The 21,960-nt window shown below is 45.2% G+C and overlaps 1 protein-coding gene and 1 long non-coding RNA gene across 4 annotated transcripts in view; one reads left to right on the top strand and one right to left on the bottom strand.

The window, feature by feature from the left end:
- Positions 1-12,169, bottom strand: part of zc3h18 (zinc finger CCCH-type containing 18) — a 207,023-nt gene extending 194,854 nt beyond the window's left edge. For 2 of the 3 annotated variants that reach the window (XM_048546318.2, XM_048546316.2), the window contains exons 1-2: positions 12,024-12,169; positions 11,043-11,176 (exon numbers count right to left, since the gene is read on the bottom strand). The gene's annotated coding sequence lies outside the window, so the exon portion shown is untranslated. The remainder of the gene's footprint in view (positions 1-11,042; positions 11,177-12,023) is intronic. The other variant, XM_048546317.2, reaches the window with a different exon arrangement.
- Positions 12,170-12,237: 68 nt separating this feature from the next.
- Positions 12,238-21,960, top strand: part of LOC125459657 (uncharacterized) — a 43,395-nt gene continuing 33,672 nt past the window's right edge. Inside the window, exon 1 of the long non-coding RNA XR_007249075.2 lies at positions 12,238-12,335. This is a non-coding gene — a long non-coding RNA (uncharacterized LOC125459657). The remainder of the gene's footprint in view (positions 12,336-21,960) is intronic.

Here is a 21,960-nt window from a genome sequence, read left to right on the forward strand (position 1 = left end):
CTGTGTCACACTGCTACAATGCAGTAGCAGCAGAAATGATGCTAACAGCATGTTGTTAATGGCATGTTGTTCTGCCTATCATACATTTTAATTAACATGATATCTGAATTTCAGCATGAGCATGATGCCAGATATGTATGCGCACATCACAAAGACCTTGTGGTTGGTATCTGCTGGCGTGTTCTTGTGGCTGTTCACAATGAGCATGGCACTGACTGTAGGCGCCTGCACATTCTTGCCAAACCAACATTAAATGTACAACATGATACGCAATTCCACCCATGGATAACTTTTGCTGGACAATCCTGAACATGCGAGAAATTACGGTCACAATCAAATTAGGATTTTCAGTTGGACTTGCAGTGTGGTGTACTTGTGGGTACTAGAGGCCACAAATCTTAATACACATCCCTGCTCTGTGTAGACACAAAGAACATACACACACAATGTCTGTTTCAATTTAACATAATAAGTAACAGCCATTTGCTGGTTAATTACTCAGAGCAATGCACTGACCAGAGTTCACATGCCGACCAATCAGCACTCTCTTCATGCTGCAAAGACATCAGTTTTCCCTAGGATTGGTATTCTTGCAAATTATCCTGATTAGTGCAACACAAAAGGTTTTGACAAAATGTCTTTTTCCAGCAACGATTGCACGTATGATGATACCAGGAGTCAGAAAATCCATCAACAAATCACAGTTGAATAGGGTCTTTGACCTAATAAAACACTCCAAGGCACAGAAAAGACTGAATAAAGAGGTCTGGTAGAAGGTATGAAGAAGGGTCTTGACCAGAAACGTCAAACTTTCCTGCTCGTCTGATGTTGCTTAGCCTGCTGTGTTCATCCAACTCCACACCGTGTTATCTCAGATTCTCCAGCATCAGCAGTTCCTACTATCTCTAAAATTTTTTATTTCTTTATTCATTCAAGAGATGAGGGCATCGCTGACCAGGCGACGTATTGCCCAAACCTAATGGGCAGTATAACGGTGGCTGGAAGAACTTTTGACGAGGACTCATCTACCAAGGTGGTATGGGCTGAGATCAGAAACAGGAAAGGTGAGGTCACACAGCTGGGAGTTTTTTTATAGGTCTCCACAAAGTTCCAGGGATGTGGAGGATCGCAAAACAATTTTGGGCAGGAGTGAAAGGAACAGGGTGGTCATTATGGGAGACTTTAACTTCCCTAACGTTGAGTGGAAATGCTATAACTCCAATACGTCGGATGGATCAGTTTTTGTCCAATTCTGACACAGTATGTCGAAAGGCCAACAAGAGGGGAGGCCACACTGGATCTGGTACTTGGTAATGAACCAGGTCAGGTGTTTGATTTAGTGGTAGGTGAGCACTTTGGAGAGAGTGACCATAATTTGGTTACGTTTACTTTAGCGATGGAAAGGGATAGGAACATGCCACAGGGCAAGAGTTATAGATGAGGGAAGAGCAATTATAATGTGATTAGACAAGACTTAGGAGGCATAGAATGGAGTAACAAAATGCAGGGGATGGGGACAATCGAAATGTGGAGCTGGTTTAAGGAGCCGATATTGCATGTCCTTGATAGGTATGTCCCTGTCAGGCACGGAGGAAGAGATAAGGTAAGGGAACCATGGTTTACTAAAGAAATTGTATCTCTTGTTAAGCTCCTAACCTCTTTACAGCCTTGGTTCAAACATGAACAAAAGAACTGAATACCAGAGGTGAGGTGAAAGCGACAGCCCTTGACATCGAGGTTGTATTCGACCAGGTGTGGCATCAAGGAGCCTTAGCAAAATTGGAATCTCTGGGTTTCAGGGAGAAAACTCTCCAGTGGTTTGAATCGTACCTGCCACGTAGGAAGATGATCACGGTTGTTGGAGCTCAATCATCTCAGCTCCAGGACATCTCTGCAGGAGTTCCTCAGGGTAGTGTCCTTGGTGCAACCATCTTCAGTTGCTTCGGCAGTGACCTTCCTTTCATCATAAGATCAGAAGTGGGGATATTCGCCAATGATTGTGCAATGCTCAGTACCATTTGTCTCCTCAGATACTGATGCAGTCCCTATCCAAATGCAATGATCTGGACAGTATCTAGGCTTGGGCTGACAAACGGCAAGTAACATTTGCGCTAACCCTTGCCAGGCTATGACCATCACCAATGAGAGACTACGTAACCACTGTCCCAGGGCATTCAACTGTGTTGTCATCACTAAATCCTCCACTAATAACATCCTGGGGGTTACCACTGACCAGAAACTCAACTGGACTGACCACATAAACACAGTGCCTACAAGAGCAGGTCAGAAGCTAGGAATACTGCAGCCAGTAACTCACCTCCTATCTCCTCAAAGTCTGTCCACCATCTACAAGGCACAAGTCAGGAGTGTGATGGAATACTCCCACTTGCCTGAATAAGTGCAGCCCCAACAACACTTGAGCTTGACACCATCCGGGACAAGGCAGCCAGCTCGATTGGCATTATAACCACAAGCATCCACTCCCTCTATCACCGATGCTCAGTAGCAGCAGTGTGTATTATCTACAAGATGTACTACAGAAACTCACCAATGTTCTTCAGGCAGCATGTTCCAAACCCACGACCACTTCCATTTAGAAGGGCAAGGGCAGCAGAGAAATGGGAACACCACCATCTTCTAGTACCCCTCCAAGCCGTTCATGATCCTGGCTTGGAAATGTATTGCCGTTTCATCACTGTCACTGGGTTAAAATGTTGGAATTTCCTCCCTAATAGCATTTAAAATCGCCTGCAACGGTTCAAGAAGGCAGCTCACCACCACAGTTGGCAGCTAAGTGGTTAGTACTGCCGCCTCACAGCGCCAGAGGCCCGGGTTCAATTCCAGCCTTGGGCGACTGTGCAGAGTCTGCACATTCATCGTGTGTCTGTGTGGGTTTCCTCTGGGTGCTCCAGTTTCCTCCCACAGTCCAAAGATGTGCAGGCTAGGTGGATCGGCCATGCTAAAATTGCCCGCAGTGTTCAGGGATGTGTGGGTTGTAGGGGGATGGGTCTGGGTGGGATGCTCCAAGGGGCAGTGCGGACTTGTTGGGCCGAAGGGCCTGTTTCCACACTGTAGGGAATCTAATCTAATCTAAAAAAAACACCTTCTCAACAGCAAGTAGGTATGGGCAAGAAATGCTGGTCAGCCAGCGACGTCCACACCCCACAAATGAATAAAAAAAATTATCCTGAAGACCTCTTTATTCTGAAGTAGGGTCTCAACCCAAAACATCAAACTTTCCTGCTCCTCTGATGCTGCTTGGCCTGCTTTGTTCATCCAGCTTCACACCGTGTTATCTAAAAAATTTTCCACATTGTCGGGTAGATGACCGTGTTGTTAACTGCACTGGAACAGTTTGGCTAGGGGAGCGGCAAGTTCTGGGGCACAAGCCTTCAGTACTATTGCCGGAATGTTGTCAGGGCCCGTAGCCTTTGCAGTATCCAGTGCCTCCAACCATTTCTTCATATCACATGGAGTGAATCGAATTGGCTGAAGACTGGTATCTGTAATGCTGGGGACCACTGGAGGAGGCCAAGATGGGTCATCACTCAACACTTCTGGCTGAAGACTGCTGCAAAAAATTCAACCTTATCTTTTGCACTGATGTGCTGGGCTCTTCCATCATTGAGGATGGGGATATTTGTGGAGCTTTCCCCTCCTGTGAGTTAATTATCCACCACCATACACAACTGGATGTGGCAGGACTGCAGAGCTTACATCTGATCCATTGGTTGGGGATCACTTAGCTCTGTCTGTCACTTGCTGCTTATGCTGTTGATCCCCTGGCTTGATGGTAATGGCTGAGTGGGGGATACGCCAGGCCATGAGTTTACAGATTGGGCTGGAGTACAATTCTGTTGCCGTTGATGGCCCACAGCACCTCATGGGTGCCCAGTCTTGAGTTGCTAGATCCACTCAGCACAGTAACAGTGTCACACAACATGATGGAGGTTATTCTCAATCTGAAGGTGGGATTTTGTCTCCACAAGAACCACGCGAAGGTCACTCCTACCAATACTGTCACGGACAGATACAACTACAGCCAGCAGGAGTACCGATTCATCAGGTGAGGAAGGATGGTATGTGGTAATCAGCAGGAGGTTTTCTTGCCCATGTTTAACCTGAAGCCATGAGGCTTAATGGGGTCCAGAGTCATTTTTGGGGACTGCCAGGGCAACACCATCCCAACTGTACACCACCGTGCTGCCACCTCTGCCGTGTCTATCCAGCCGGTGAGACAGGACATATCCAACGGTGATGATGGTGGTGTCTAGTACATTATCTGTAAGGTATAATTCCGTGACTGTGACTGTGTCAGGCTGCGGTCTGACTAATCTGTGAGACAACTCTCCCAATTTTGGCACTTGCCCCCAGATGTTAGTGAGGAGAACTTTGAAGGATCGACAAGGCTGTTTCTGCTATTGTCTCTTCCTGTGCCTAGATCGATGCCAGGTGTTCCATCGATTTCATTTCCGAGACTTTGTGGTAGTTGGTACAACCGAACAGCTTGTGAGGCCATTTCAGAGGGTAACTGAGAGTCAACCACATTGCTGTAGGTCTAGAGTCCCAAGTAGGCCACACCAGGTGAGGAAGGCAGGTTTCCTCCCCTGAAGGGCGTTAGTGAACCAAATGGGTTTTTCCGACAAAAGACAATGATTTCATGGTAATCATTAGATCTCAGTCCAGGCTTTTTTCTAATTGAATTCAAATTCCACCATCTGCCGTGGTGGGATTCGAACCTGGGTCCCTAGAACATTCGCTGAGTTTCTGAATGAACAGTCTAACAATAATACCACTAGGCCATCACCTACCCTAATTAAACTGTTCGATAGCTTACAGGAAGTACAGGGCCCATAGGGATAAAATAAGAGCTTATAACCTGAGACATTTCTTTTATCAAGATTAACAAGTATGTGGAACTTGCTACTACAAATAAGTGAGGCAAACAGCTTCAAAGCGTTCAATGGGGAGTCAGATAATATGTAAGGCAGGAAGTAATACGTTGATGTCATATGAAGTAGGGTAGGAACAGATCCAAATGGGCTTGTTGGGCTGAAAGGCCCATGTGTGCCACAAAAGCACAAGTTATGCCCTCCAGCTTTACTGTCTGGAAGAAATGAAATGAAATAAATTGTTGAAATGTACATAATCAGTTCTCCTTAGAATTTTGAAAACATACAAATATCAGATGATTAAACTGTTCTATCAATGTTAGTTGAGGGATAAATAGTGTTAACAAAAGGATAGTTATCATAGGACATTTAGATTTCATCTCAGGAACAGTTGGGACCTGAGTTTAACATCTCATCCAAAAAGTAGCACTGTCAACAGTGTAGCACTCACTCAATAGTGCATTTGGGCATTAGCCAAGACTGTTTGCTTAATTCAGGAATGGGATGGAAGTCAAAAGCTTTGGGCTCAGAGGCAAGAGTGATACCTCTGGACCACACAGGACACAATGGCCACAATTTCATTTTATTAGTTTAAAGATATTTAGAATTTGCTCCAACAAGGAGTAGGAAGACCGTCTTAGCCAAGTTAGTAACAAAAAACATTTTAATAAAGAATGAGGAAAAGAAGAATTACAACAGAACTTGGCAACTTGTTAGTCTTCTTAATGTCATCAATAGAAGATATTCATATCTAAAATTAGATTAGCACGATGTAAACTTGTGATTTGTATAGGTGCACACTAATATCACTTATCTTGAGTCTGGATTTTTGAATGTGAGCAAGCTGCATATGGGTTTTATGTGAATCTGAAGGGTTTTAATGACTAACTTCTAAGTGTTTCTGTAGTTATGTTGATTTATTTTATAACAGTGTGAAAGACTTCCTGGACAGTAACTTTTTTTTGTTTAGCTTGGAAGAATTTGGAAAGAGAACAGAACAAAGTATACATCAGGCTCAAGTTTGGATGATCAAGAAATGACTTATTTTTCTTTTGATTAGTAGAAACACCCAGAACTTGGAGAAGAAAGGTTTTACTTTTGATTACAGATTGGAAATTCTGCAGGGTTTTTAGCTAAAGCTGGATGCGTAAAGCAGTTGCTTCTGAGAAAGAGAGGAAAAAGAATTTACAACTGGTTACCTGGGTATAAAGTAATAATTCTATGTGAGACTGTGCAAGTCAACACTTGGTTATACGAAGAAACAAGGAAGGTGCTGGCAGATTTTCATGACCAGATTTAAAATCGTAGCTAAGTCAAAACTCCTTGGGGTAGTGAAGAGCATTCTCTCTGGTTTTTGAGCTTTGTAATGGGATGCTATTGGGTTTAATGGGATTGTATCTGGAGTGTGTTCAAAGTTTCGAAACTTGTATTATATGTAAATTGTTTGCTCTACTCTATTTTATCTTTATTTCTTTCATGTAATAAGCTTCAGTTTCATTATTAAATCCAAATCTACAGACTTGCTGTTTGTGCTTTAGTGAAAGACCACCTCATTAAAATGAAAAACAAGTCTGATCTATCAAGCCAAATTTCAGTCTGGGAACTGACCTATCCAGAAATAACATCAGTTGGGACCATAACAGTAGTGACTGTAGAGCGTCAACAGACAGAAAATACAATTACTGAAAAGGTCAGCTTAAATTCTGAAAGGCTAAGTCAAGCTTAGCTTTGATCCACACCTCCTGGGTTGCCTTACTTAATGATAGTCTGTTGAAACTGTTCAGCTAATGAGCACAACATTGTTTCTTCACCAGTACTAGTCATGATTCAGCTTGGTAACTTCTCTATCTTACGGGCCTCAATTCATCAGCTACGCTCTGATTATCACTGGTTTAACTATTCCCCAGGACAGAATCTTATATGGTCCACCATCTCACCTATACCCTGACCTGCAGCAAGACCAGTTCATACCTTATCACTGTGCTCAATGCCTCTAACAAAAGCAAACAGAAGTGGGCAACAAATGCTGGCCCAGCCAGTGGTGCCCACATCCTACAAATGGGGAAAAAAAACTGGCCCTTGGAGCAGCAATAACTCGATTTTAAAATTCTCATCCTTAGTGTCAAATTCCTCTTTGGACTTGGGTAACTTTAACCTCCACCAACCCAATTAAGTTTTGGCATCTCTGCATTTCTCTAACACTTTGACCACATTTACAACCCTACATTCAGTTGTGCATTCAGCTTCTTCAGTTCTACGCTCCTAAACTCCATCAATAAGATCTTGGGATGATTTTTGACAGCAACTCCTCAACTGCTAGATTTCTTTATGAATGCAAAACTCTATTTTAGCTTTGAATGTACTCAATGACTGAGAATCCAAAGATTCACAATCCTGGTTGAAAAAAATTATCATCTGTGTAAAGGCAATTGACCTCCTAACCAGAAACCATGCTCTTAGTTCTAAACATTCCTGCCTGTGGATACAGCCCATCAGCATCTACCCTCCCAAGCCTCTCAAAACCATACATTCTTCTCTGAAATTATCTCTTTTCTTCTAAATATCAGCATCTCCGATGCTCTTCAAACTCACCTCAGGGCATCCCTCTCATAGGTCATTATGTCTTAACAGTTCTAATTTTAAGTTAATGCTGTCATGCTCTGGTTTTCACTCTCTAACCTTAATCCTTTAGTCATCTTAAACACATCCTGATTCCACCTTCAGACAACTGTCTGTGTGGAGTTTGCACATCATCTCGGTGTCTGCATGGGTTTCCTCTCAAAGTCCAAAAATGTGAAAGTTAGATGGATTGGCTATGCTAAATTGCCCATAATGTCCAGGGTTCAGCAGGCTAGGTGGATTAGCCGTGGGAAATGCAGGGTTTTGGGGATAGTTGAGATTGGATCTAAATGAGATGCTCTTCAGAGGGTTGGCGTGGACTCAACTGGCAGAATAGCTTGTTTCCAAGCTGTAGGGATTCTATGCTTCTACATAAGGTTAGAGGGGATTACAAAGATTGGGAAAGCAGAGTCACCATGGAAACTGAAAACAAGGTCAAGAATTTTCTTATCAAACATTACTTAAAGGGGAGCCAGTGTAGATGAGTGAGTATTGGGGCGATGGGTTCAAGGACTTTTTGCAAGTTAAGATATGGGCAAATTTCCTCAATTAGATTATTTGTCAACTTTTTCAAAGCAAGCCTATGTTACCTGCTTTCATTTGCCAACTGTGTTTCTAATGTCATTTGAGTGTAACTACACTTGTCCTCCTCCAAGGTCAAAGAACTTTGTTGAAACATGGGGCCTACAGCTGAACACACTAACTCAATAAGTGAGGTCGACAGAAGCATAACCTCAAATCCTTTGTATTCCTGGCCAATTATGATAAAGGCCACCAATCCAGGAACAAAAGGTGGAAAGTGGAGTTTAAAATTATCAGACCAGCCGCAATCTCAGTGGCTGAGCAGACTCGATCAGCTGAATGTCCTACCTCTGCTCCTACATCTTATGATTTTAATAGCCATTCTGGTTTTTCTTTCAAGCCTGTCCGCTTGCCTTTAAAGATTTGAACACCCAGGCACCAAAATCCCATCTTTCCTTCACACTGCTACTTTCTCATCATTAAGAAACTATTGTTTTAACTTTCTGGACTCAAGTGGATGACCACACAGTCTCTTACGTTGAGCTCCATTTGCAACAAATCTGTCCACTCATTAAAACTATATTCTTTCATAAATGTCTACAATTTACAAAATCCGTGATTCCTAATATACTGCTGAACTTAAATATACACTTACAATTCGACCTTCATATTTCAGAAACCAATCTCATGAACCTTCAATTCAACACCTGATTTTCCCTTAAGCATGAAGTCCAAAACCGTACATAACACTCCTGCCTCAATGTCTTGTATTGGAACTCAGCTGAATGCCTTCAGGAAGTTTACACAAAAACATTCACAGACATTTCCCATTCAAGCACCTGTCTCAAAAGATTCAACAAGCTTCCTCAGACTCAGTTGTTCCTTTCACAAATCTATGTTTTCTTTGATCAGCTCATATTTGTCCAATTTGTTTGTCTCTTAAGAAAAACAACATTGAAGAATCTCCCTTTGATTGACGTTAAACCGACCGGTCTGTTGACTATAAGGCCACAAAACATAGGCACAGAAATAGACCATTCAGCTCAGTGAATGGCAGAGTAGACTCAATGAGATCAATCATGGCTGATCCCAATCCTTAACCCATTTTGCTGCCTTACCCCACAACCCCTTTAATAGGCTTCCCCTTACTGTTTAAAGAAAACAGTCGATTTCAGCTGTAATTATATTTTATGACCCAGTCTCTATAGCATAAGAATTCCATATATTCATTAACCTTGGAGAAGTTCTTCCTACTTCTGCCCTAACTAGGCAACTCCTTACTCTGTGATTGTGCCTTTTGGTCCAAATCACTTGAATACAGAAAACAAAATTTTCACATCTACCTTACATGCCCAAGAACCTTATATGCAGTTACCTAGTTTATCTTTCTCTCTTTTCTAAAATAACTGAGGGACACTTGTAATTGTCCAGTCCAAAGGTACAATTCTCAAACTAAACTGAATCTGTGGCATTTCTAAGAATAAAACTGGAACAATACAAATTTCAATTGATCTCCATTCCCGTACCTTGTCCTCATCTTTTGTTTTGATCCATTTGTGGATCAATTTCAAAGGAAAATTTTTAACAAGAGTTATCTTCCTTCATGCATATCCAAATTACAGTACTTCTGACATCACATGTAGGACTGATAGTTACAACAATGCATTAGAAATACACCGAGTACCAGCATTTACACAAATTTGGACAGAAAATTCAAACATTTCAACTAGATTCAGCACCTGCAACAGTCCACAATACTCCAGTACTGTACTACCTTGAGACCATTTAGAAACACAAATACATTTTAAATCAAGAAAGGTCTCAGAGATACTAAGAACTGCCAATGCTGGAGTCAGAGATAACACAGTATGGAGCCGGAGCAGCACTGCAGGCCAGGCAGTATCAGAGGGGCAGGAAAGTTAACGTTTCGGGTTGGGCCCCTTCACAGGCTCCATACTGTGTTATCTCTTAATCAAGAACAGTGGGGCTTTGCTAAAAATAGGCAAAAGGTTTCAAAAATCAAGACATGTAATCAGCCGGGGTCCACCAGGAGGATGATAATACATCAGTTCCTCTACGTCCATTGTCCTACAAGTCCATTGTTTCCACTGTAACTCAAAAACACTATTCTCTAGGTAGTAGATACTATCTTAAATCAGGACACACAGTTCCTGAAGTATCTCAATAATTGCACAGGAGCTCTACAGAGGACAAATTTAAATACTGCTGGACAAGAGGAGTTATGGCATTCACTCAAGGCAGGGGGACAACTTTACAAATCTATAACGGCATGAGATCAACTCAGCTTTGGGACTAGAGATAGTTTTGCAGTCAGAACGAACAATAAGTCATGACTGCAGAGCCAACTGCTAGATTTAACAGATCCACATGAGTAAGCTCTACATCATAATATTGATTTGGGTGCAGGTTGTTTTGGGCAGGACAATTACATTATTGTTTCCCCAAATCCCTCGACTGCCTCCTCCCTCTCTCTCTCAAGGATGGAGGATGTTAATCATTCTATGGGTGCAGTTTATCCCCACCATCTTGCATAACTGCGCCTTTTCAATGCCTAGACAGTTGGTACTGACAAGTTTTCTGAATGTGTAGCATTATAGTTCGGCCAGGTTCTCTCTCTACTCAAGCACTAGCATTAGTTAGAGGACAGTTATCAAATTAGCCAATGCTGAGAATATTGGCTGATGTTTCCCATGTGTTAAGGTGTTTTAAAGGCCAACTGTCTCAAACTTGACCTAAACGAGAAAAGGTATTCAACCCAGACTGGAAATGTAACCTGGATCATCTTGGTTTATACAGAGCAATAGCACACCAAGCAGTACATTTACCCAGTGTGCAAATTGAGAGAGGCAGGTAATAAGGGAATGCCACTTAGATCCAAGACGAGATTTTTTTTTAAAACACAGAGTTCTGAACTTTTGGAATTCTATGCCCAGAGGTCAGCACAGGCCCAGTTTTAAATATGTTTAAGAGACTGATAGATTTGATTACCTGTAATATACAGGATTACGGAGATGGGGTGGGGAAAAAGGCATTCATGTGTTCGACCAGCCACGATTACACTGAATGGCAGGGCAGGCTTGACAGGCTGAATGACCAACTCCTGTTGCGATATAATCCTGAATCTACAAATAAGTCCAAAATGATGTTCATTTTTTTTGCGCAAGTACATGCCTGCACTTCAAAATTAAGCAATCTGTAGCATGCATAAGATTTATAGATGGTTCTGCAGAATTTCACACTTCAGGGTAAATGACTTTCGACAGGAAGGATCTTGTAACCTGTTGCTTTACTTGCTCACTTTCCTATAAGAGAGTCTTCAATCAACCGAGGAATCCTTGGGATCCTCGTAAATTTTCCCAAATTACCCGATCCGCGCAGGGTTACTGGAAACTGAAATCTGGCGATTTGATTCAGTTGAGAACCAATCTTTTAACTCGGGGTGGGGGAACGGCATCAACTGGGATGCACACCTCAGACTGCAACACACTGCAGATCAGAGACAAGGCCATTTACAGGGATCAGTTTGCACACAAGGCCAATTGGGGACATGTGACATGAGGTATCAGCACTGGCACGGGAGGACAGAGAGAAGGCAAAAGGGCCTGCTTGGTAAAGGCAGCCCTAAAGGGCCGCCCACACCAATCCCCCGCCTCAACAACCTCAGGCTCCAGATGCATCGTAGCCGGCTCCTCGCTCGCTGTTATTGGCGCAGAGCGGGATCCCGGGTGTGGGGGCCCTCTACTACCTCAGCAGCTCCGACAAAGCCAAGACAACAACGGGAACTGCAATTCCTGACCCAGCTTCCCGCCCATGAGGAGCCCGAGGCCTAAAGGCCGAGTGCGGGGCTACCGCCAGTAAGAGGCCGAGGCCTACGATTTGTGTGCGCGAGCGAGTGAGCGGGGGGGGGGGGTGGGAGTTAGAGTAATCGCCGCTTCCCCTACACCCACCCCCCCCCGCCCGAGGACTCACCTGCACTTTAGTAGGCGGTATGCCGCAATGGGGGCCAAGCCGAGCGGGGCCGGGCCGCGCTCTGAGCGAGGGAACGGCGAGAGCGCGAGGCCGGGCCCGAGGCTGCAGCGAGCGAGCGCGAGCCGGGCAGCTCCGCCATTAGCGCCCGCCCATTGGCCGGGAGGAGTCAGCTGACTGTACGTGCCCCCCCCCCCACGACCTCGGGACACGCCCCCTTCCTCAGCCCAGGGAAAGGAAGAACCGAATGGCCACACGCCCGCTTGGACCCGGAGCCCGTTAGGGACGAACACAACCGCAGGCGCTGGAATCCAGGTAGACAAACAGGGGGCTGGGAGAAAGGAGCGGTCAGTGTTTTGGGTTTTACCCCCGCCCCCCCCCGCGTCCAGTCCTGAAGACAGCGAATGGCCGAAACGTTCACTGCTCCTTGGCCTGCTGTGTTCTTGTCCGGCCCTCGCCCGCCCCCGGGGATAACGGGAACTGCAGATGCTGGAGAATCAGAGATAACAAAGTGTGGGGCTGGATGGCTGGCGTTTCGGGCCTAGACCCTTGGTCAGAAAAGCTTCTTGATGAAGGCTCTGGGCCTGAAACGTCAGCTTTTGTGTTCATCCAGCCCCTCGCCTTGTTATCTCACCGGTTCCCGAGGCCTGTCCGGCCGTCAGCGGGAAATATTCAAACAGGGACCGCCTTTGCAACCAGTTCATTGGGCACATTCAGTCAGCTGATCTGGGACTTGAGTGAATGTGAGGTTGTGGGTTTCGGGGATTGTTGCCGCTGTTCAATGTCCACGGACGGCGAGGTATCTGTACCAAGCCCTGTCGGGAGGGGAATCGCTATGCCATGCCCGTACTTCATACAACTGTACAGCTCCGGAACAGGCCGTTCGGCCCACGAGATTGTGAGGAACATGACACTAAATTAAACCAATGCGCTTGGTACAAATCCCCGCATTCCTACCAAATTCGTGTGTTTGTCTAAAAATCCCTTAAATGCCCTTTATCGTATCTGCCTCCACCACCACCCCCACCAGCGCGTTCCAGAGTCCTACCACTCCATGTGTATAAAAAAAACTTGCCCCTCACATCTGTTTTGAAAATTCCCCCGTCATCTTAAATGCATGCCCCCAATAATAAAAATTTCAACTCTGAGAAATAGATTCTGACCGTCGACACACTCTATGCATCTCATAATTTTATAGATTTCTATCAAGTCTTTCCTCAGCCTCCACTGCTGCAGTGAAAACAGCCCGAGTTTTTTTTAACCCTCTCTTTGTCAGGTGAACTTGGATGTCAGATGAATGAGTGGCGCTCTGAAAGCGTTAGGGTTAGGTTTTGTCGTGTGACTTCTGACCCTGTCCACCCCAGTGCAATGCCAGCACCTCCACATCGTGTCCCTAATTAGGCTATACTTTTCCAAATGCATATAAATCCTATCTGTAAGAAATCTCGAGTAAAAAGGTTCCCAAACAGTGTGAGACTCAATGGTCTATAGTTTCCTGAATGATCCCTATTTCTCTTGAACGAACATTAGCTACTTGCTAGTCCTCCAGGAGCCCTCCAGTGGCTAATGAGGAGACAAAGATCTTGGTCAAGGCCCCCAGAAATCTCCCCTGTTGCCTCTTTCAATTACCTGGGTATTTACCATCAAGCCCTGGGGACACATCCACCTTAATGCTCTTCAAGAAACTCAAACTGCTTCTTTCTTGTCCTCAAAATTCCCTGGTATATGAGCATGCTCCACACTAATCTCACTATTTTCCATTTCCTTCTCCTGGGTGAATACTGATCCTAAGTACTCATTTAGGATCTTGCCCACATTCTCTACCTCCAAGCACAAGTTCCCTCCTTTATCCTTGAGTGACCCTGCCTCCTCCCAAGTTATCCTCTTGTTTTTAATGTTTGTACAGAATGCCTTGAGATTCTCTTTAGCCCTACTTGCCAAGGTCATTTCATTGCCTCTTGCCGCTCTTCTCATTCTCTGTTTGATTTCCTTTCCTGCTTTCTTTGTATTCTTCATGGGCCCTGTCCTATTTTAGCTTCCTAATCCTTACATATGCTTCCTTTTTTCCTTTTAACTAAATTCTCAATCTCCCTTGTCATCCAATGGTCCCTTACCTTGCCATCCTTCTCCTTCCTCCTTACTGGAATGTGCTGATCTGTGATTGCCTGATAACAGGTCCTCCCAATTAACACTCCCTAACTCCTGCCTAATATTTTCCCTCCCCGAATTCAGTGCCTTCCCACAAGGTCCTGACTTATTCATAGCTACAAAAACAGAAATTACTGGTAAAGCTCAGCAGTTCTGGCAGCATCTGTGAGGATAAATCGTCAGAACTGTGGGAGGGTCACTTGACCCGAATGGGAACTCTGATTTCTTTCCACGGATGCTGCCAGACCTGCTGAGCTTTACCAGCAACTTCTGTTTTCCTTTCTGATTTGTATCATTTGCCATCCTTTCCATTTTTACTTATTCATATTTATCCTAAAACTTAAGGAGTTGTGATCACTGTTTCCAAAATGCTCTTCCACTGAAAGGCTGTCACCTGGCCAGACTCATTAGCCAAACAAGGTCAAGTATGACCCTTCCTCTAGTTAGGCTATGTACATACTGTTTCAGAGAACATAGAAAAGTACAGGCCCTTTGGCCCACGATGTTGTGCCGTGGAATAATCCTAATCCAAAAATAAAATAACCTAACCTACACTCCCCTCAATTCACTGCTGTCCATGTGCATGTCCAGCAGTCGCTTAAATGTTACTAATGACTCTGCTTCCACGACTTCCACTGGCAAAGTATTCCATGCACTCACAAACCCCTTTGGATGCACTTAACAATTCTGCCCAGTCGAAGTCTCTTGCTCTAAGGGAGGCTCAGTCATTATTAGGGAAGTTAAAGTCATCACTATGACAGCCGTGTTGTTGTATCTTTCCATAATTTTCCTGCATACTTGATCCTCAATGTCTTGGTGGCTGTTGTATTAATCCTATTGGAGTGATTGCACCCTTCTTATTTTTGAGCTCTACCTGTATTGCCTCAGTGGATGTGCCCTCCAGCATGTCCCCTCTGAGTGCAGATGTGACTTTCTCCCTGATTAGTGATGCAACTGCACCTCTTTCACCTTCCTTTTCATCTCATCTAAAACAACAAAACCTGAAAATTTGAGTAACCACTCCTGTCACTCGTTAAACTGAGTCTCTATTGGTGACAACATCATAGTCCCATGTAGTGATCCAAGCTTTAAGCGCCCCAGCCTTACCTGTAATACTCCGTGTGATGAAATAAACACACTTCAGCCCATTAGTACCATCGTGCCTGCCCTTTCTTTCTGATTCACAGGTCCTAACATCTATCTTCCCCTCAATTCCTCCACTTGCTGACCTGCCGCTCTGGTTCCAATGGATCAGATCCAAGCTCGAAGTCCTGCCATATCCTGTCTTGAATGGTGATAAGACAATTGCAGAATTCAGTGGAGGAGAAGGTTGTACTAATGTTCCCATCCTCAATGATGGAAGGGCCCAACACATTAGCACAAAGGATTAGGATGCAGCTACAATTGCCAAGTGGACAATCCATCTCTGCCTTCACCAGTGGTCACCCGCATCACCAATGTCCATCTTCAGCCAATTTGATTTACTCCATGTGATATCAAGAAATGGTTGGAGGAACTGGATGCTGCAAAGACTGTGGGCCCTGACAACATCCAAGCAATAGTACTGAAAACTTGTGCTCCAGAACGTGCCACTCCCCTAGTCAAGCTATTATTTGTATTCCAGTACAATTACAATACTAGCATCTACTCAACAATATGGAAAATTGCCTAGGTATGTCTGTACATAAGAAGCAGAACAAATCCAACCTGGCCAATTACCGGCCCATCAGTGTACTATCAATCATCAGTAAAGTGATGGAAGGTGTCACTAACAGTACTATCAAGCAACACCTGCTCAGTGATGAGTTCTGCCAGGGCCACTCAGCTCCTGCCCTCATTACAGCCTAGGTTCAAAAAGAGCTAAATTCCAGGGGTGAGGTGTAAATGACAGCCCTTTTCATCAAAACCACATTTAACCAATTATGACATCCAGGAGGTTTGGAAAAACAGGAATCATTGGCTATCAGGTGAAAACTCTGCTGGTTGAAGTCATACCTGATCGGTAGAAAATTGGTTGTGGCCATTGGAGTCAGTCTTCTTAGCTCAGAACATCACAGCAGGCATACTATAGTGGAGTGTCCTAGACCAAACAAGCTTTAGCTGCTTCATCAATGACATTTCCTCCATCATTTGGTCAAAAATGGAATGCCTAGTGATGATTGCATCAAAACCTGGACAATATCCAAACTTGGGCTGAAAAGTGCCAAGTAATATTCATGCTGCACAAATGCAGGTAATGACATATCCAGTAAGAGACAGTGTACCATCACTACTTGATACTCGATAGCGTTATCATCGCTGAATTCCCCATTATCAACATCCTAGGGGTTACCTTTGACAAGAAAATCAACTTGACTCTCCATATAAATTTAGTGGCTACCATAGTAGGTCACAGACTAGGGATGCTGCAGTGAATAACTCACCCACCTCCCCAGAACCTGGTTATCAACTACAATGGATGTGTAGGTTAGGTGGATTAGTCATGGGAATTGCAGGATTGCAGGAAATAATGTGATGGGTCTTGGTGGGATGCTGTTCAGATGGTTGAGATGGACTCAACAGGACAAATGGCCTGCTTCTGCAGTGTAGGGATTGTATGACTCTATGATCCCTACAGTATCAACACACTTCCATTAATACTCCTACTGGGACGTACTGGCTTAAATGTTATGATTCCAGAAAGACTGACTTGAAGCCGTTTTTAAACCCCTTCACAAAACCGGGCCAATATCCACATGCTACTAGTTTAAAACCAAACAATAAAAAGTACACGTTATACACCTTTCATCAAACCCCTCCCCCAGAAAAATTAAAATGTACCTTCAAGAGGCATTTTCATTTCCCAATAGCAGTCCTAAGTGACATTAGTATTCAATGCCGGAAAAGGAGGCACAAAGCCTTATGTTAGCCCATATCACTTTGAAATATACAGTCGAATATAGAAGAAATGGTTCTTTATATAAATGGCAGACAGTACTGTACTAGCATCAAATATACAATGAATTTCATGCTAACCATATTTTTCAGATTCATATACACCACAACACTTGGTTTCCTTCATGCAGACGATTGATATAGCATCCACAGTAACGTTTTATTTTCAAGGCACATGAATGATTCTTAAATTGTATTGCTGAAGGATTAAGTTCCACTGAAACAAGCATAAGCTCTTGACTCAAAATGCTTCTTAAAAGTCAAAGGATAGTCTGTCATTTATATAAAGAACCATTTCTTCGATATTTGATTGTATATTTCAAAATGATATGGGCTAACACAAGACTTTGTGCCTCCTTTTCCGGCATTGAATATTTACATTTCAATGCTGTGAAGACAACTTTATTTTTTGGGACTGTGGACCTAAAACATAAATAGGTACTGCTTAAAACTGAGCGGAGGTCGATATAGGGGAGAGGTCAGAGGTAGGTTCTTTACTCAGAGAGTGGTCAGGGCATGGAATGCATTGCCAGAGAGGGTACTGGAATTGGCCTCATTAGGGGCATTTAAGCAACTATTAGATAGGCACATGAATGATAGTACAAGGTAGGGGTGGAGGTTAGATAGACCTTAGGATTAGGGTAAAAGTTAGGGGTGGAGGTTAGATAGACCTTAGGATTAGGGTAAAAGTTCGGCGCAACATTGTGGACCGAAGGGCCTGTACTGTTCTATATTCTAAAACCCAAATGTAAGATGATGTTTGCTGTTTTAAAATGGGTTACTGGAGCACATTGAGTTTTGTACACAATGTTGCCCTTTTTAATTCATACACAGGGTGAGGGTGTCTCTGACCAGGCATTTATTGCCCATCCCTAATTGCCCAGAGGGGAGTTTAGAGTCAGCCACATTGCTGAGTGTCTGGAGTCACATGGAGGTCAGACCAGGTAGGAATGGCAGTTTCCTTTCCTAAAGGACACTAGTGAACCAGATAGGTTTTTTTTCCAACAGTCAACAATGGATTCACTGTCATCATTAGATTTTTAATTCCAGATATTTATTGAATTCAAATTTCACTATCTGCCGTAGGAGGATTCGAACCCAGGTCCCTAGAACATTAACTGAGTCTGGATTAATATGCCAGCGATAATACCACCAGGTTATTGCCTCCCCGAATATTTACCTAATTGGCGCAGTGAGAGGTAAATCTAAAAAATCCAAACAATGAGAGTCCAGGGCTGTTCTGACCAGAGTCAGTCTTAACCATTTTTCTAATCAACCTGTTCAGAGATGTTATTACTCACCACTGGAGCAGGTGGTGCTTAAACCTGGCCTCGTAGGCTAAGGGTAGAGACATTACCATTGAATCGTCAGAGAGCTCTCTCACAACAAGTTTTACGACTAGCTTTACAATTGGCACAAGTTGTTGAAAGCTTAAGAGAGTTCAGCATTGTAACACCTTAACTGACTCCTGGACAGGCAGCTGCAGCCTTGTGGGTAGACAATATCGCAGGAAAACATAATTTGTAAAGAAAAAAATCTTCTGAGTAGAAAAGTGTAAGAAAATCCCTTGTATCTAGCTACTCTGCCTGACTTTCCCGGAGAGCTGCTCTCTGAAAAATTCCTGTTTGAAATGGAATACAATCTTCAGAGATACCGAAAGGTGGAACCCTCAACCAGTGAATGAAAAACTGAGAATCAGTATACCCACAATGCCATATTATCAGCAGAGTCCAAAAAAATCAAAAGGAAATAACTCCTCAATGTCTGTCATCTGAACTGTGTTTCCTTGATTGTTTCTTCGTCCATCTACATTATTCATACCGTGTCTGTCTGTATGTATGAACAGAAATGTTTAAAAGGGGTAATGCTTTATTCAGCTAGAATCCTCTTTGTCCCTGGCTGCAGACATGACTACATGACATTTTCTGGTTTTCTTTGAATCCAGCCAGAGCAGATGGTGGAATTGAATTCAGTTTAATAAAACACCTGGAACTAAGAATCTACAAATGACCGTAAAATATAGATAGTTGTCAGAAAAAAAAATCTGGCTCACTAATGTCCTTCAGGGAAGGAAATGTGCTATCATTGGCTAGTCTAACCTACACGTGACTCCAGACCCAAGGCAGTGAGGTTGATTCTCAACCATCCTGTGAAATGCCCAAGCTAGCCCCTCAGACGTATCAATCGCTGCCAATTCTCAAAGAAATGAAACCGGATGGACCACCTGTCCAAATGCAACAAGATCTGGACAATAGAGATAATGGGAACTGCAGATGCTGGAGAATCCAAGATAACAAAATGTGAGGCTGGATGAACACAGCAGGCCAAGCAGCATCTCAGGAGCACAAAAGCTGACGTTTCGTGCCTAGACCCTTCATCAGAGAGGGGGATGGGGTGAGGGCTCTGGAATAAATAGGGAGAGAGGGGGAGGTGGACCGAAGATGGAGAGAAAAGAAGATAGGTGGAGAGGAGAGTATAGGTGGGGAGGTAGGGAGGAGATAGGTCAGTCCAGGGAAGACGGACAGGTCAAGGAGGTGGGATGAGGTTAGGTAGGAAATGGAGGTGCGGCCTGAGGTGGGAGGAAGGAATGGGTGAGAGGAAGAACAGGTGAGGGAGGCAGAGACAGGCTGGGCTGGTTTGGGGATGCAGTGGGTGGAGGGGATGAGCTGGGCTGGTTGTGTGATGCAGTGGGGGGAGGGGACGAACTGGGCTGGTTTTGGGATGCGGTGGGGGAAGGGGAGATTTTGAAGCTTGTGAAGTCCACATTGCTACCATTGGGCTGCAGGGTTCCCAAGCGGAATATGAGTTGCTGTTCCTGCAACCTTCGGGTGGCATCATTGTGGCACTGCAGGAGGCCCATGATGGATATGTCATATAAAGAATGGGAGGGGAAGTGGAAATGGTTTGCGACTGGGAGGTGCAGTTGTTTGTTGCGAACTGAGCGGAGGTGTTCTGCAAAGCGGTCCCCAAGCCTCCGCTTGGTTTCCCCAATGTAGAGGAAGCCACACCGGGTACAGTGGATGCAGTATATCACATTGGCAGATGTGCAGGTGAACCTCTGCTTAATGTGGAATGTCATCTTGGGGCCTGGGATAGGGGTGAGGGAGGAGGTGTGGGGGCATGTGTAGCATTTCCTGCAGTTGCAGGGGAAGGTGCCGGGTGTGGTGGGGTTGGAGGGCAGTGTGGAGCGAACAAGGGAGTCACGGAGAGAGTGGTCTCTCCGGAAAGCAGACAAGGGTGGGGATGGAAAATTGTCTTGGGTGGTGGAGTCGGATTGTAGATGGCGGAAGTGTCGGAGGATGATGCGTTGTATCCGGAGGTTGGTGGGGTGGTGTGTGAGAACGAGGGGGATCCTCTTTGGGCGGTTGTGGCGGGGGCGGGGTGTGAGGGATGTGTTGCGGGAAATACGGGAGATTCTCGATCACTGTGGGGGAAAGTTGCGGTCCTTGAAGAACTTGGACATCTAGGATGTGCGGGAGTGGAATGTCTTATCGTGGGAGCAGATGCGGCGGAGGCGGAGGAATTGGGAATAGGGGATGGAATTTTTGCAGGAGGGTGGGTGGGAGGAGGTGTATTCTAGGTAGCTGTGGGAGTCGGTGGGCTTGAAATGGACATCAGTTACAAGCTGGTTGCCTGAGATGGAGACTGAAAGGTCCAGGAAGGTGAGGGATGTGCTGGAGATGGCCCAGGTGAACTGGAGGTTGGGGTGGAAGGTGTTGGTGAAGTGGATGAACTGTTCGAGCTCCTCTGGGGAGCAAGAGGTGGCGCCGATACAGTCATCAATGTAACGGAGGAAGAGGTGGGGTTTGGGGCCTGTGTAGGTGGTGAAGAGGGAGTGTTCCACGTAACCTACGAAGAGGCAGGCATAGCTGGGGCCCATGCGGGTGCCCAAGGCCACCCCCTTAGTCTGTAGGAAGTGGGAGGAGTCAAAAGAGAAGTTGTTGAGGGTGAGGACGAGTTCGGCTAGGCGGATGAGGGTGTCGGTGGAGGGGGACAGGTCGGGCCTGCGGGACAGGAAGAAGCGGAGGGCCTTGAGGCCATCTGCATGCGGAATACAGGTGTATAGGGACTGGATGTCCATTGTGAAAATGAGGTGTTGCGGCCCAGGGAATTGCAAGTCCTGGAGGAGGTGGAGGGCGTGGGTGGTGTCACGGACGTAGGTAGGCAGTTCCTGGACCAAAGGGGAGAAAATGGAGTCCAGATAGGTGGAGATGAGTTCGGTGGGGCAGGAGCAGGCTGAGATGATGGGTCGACCAGGGCAGGCAGATTTGTGGATTTTGGGAAGGAGATAGAATCGGGCCGTGCGGGGTTGGGGAACAATGAGTTTGGAGGCTGTGGGTGGGAGGTCCCCTGAGGTGATGAGGTCATGAATGGTGTTGGAGATGATGGTTTGGTGCTCGGGTGTGGGGTCATGATCGAGGGGGCGGTAGGAGGTGGTGTCAGAGAGTTGGCGTCTGGCCTCGGCGATGTAGAGGTCAGTGCGCCATACTACCACTGCGCCACCCTTGTCTGCGGGTTTGATGGTGAGGTTGGGGTTGGAGCGGAGGGCTGCCCATTCTGCAGGGGAGAGGTTCGAGTGGTGAGAGGGGTGGAGAGGTTGAGGCAGTTAATGTCTCGACAGCAGTTGGAGATGAAGAGGTCGAGGGAGGGTAGGAGGCCTGGGGGTGGTGTCCAGGAGGAGGACTTAGGTTGGAAGCGGGTGAAGGGGTCAGTGGAGGGAGGGTTAGGCTCCCGGTTGAAGAAGTAGGCGTGGAGGCGAAGACGGCGGAAAAACTGCTCTATGTCTAATCGTGACTGGTATTCGTTGATGTGTGGTTGTAGGGAGACAAAGGTGAGCCCCTTACTAAGGACTGACCGT

The sequence above is a fragment of the Stegostoma tigrinum genome, chromosome 16 (assembly GCF_030684315.1).
Source record: "Stegostoma tigrinum isolate sSteTig4 chromosome 16, sSteTig4.hap1, whole genome shotgun sequence".
NCBI lineage: Eukaryota > Metazoa > Chordata > Chondrichthyes > Orectolobiformes > Stegostomatidae > Stegostoma > Stegostoma tigrinum.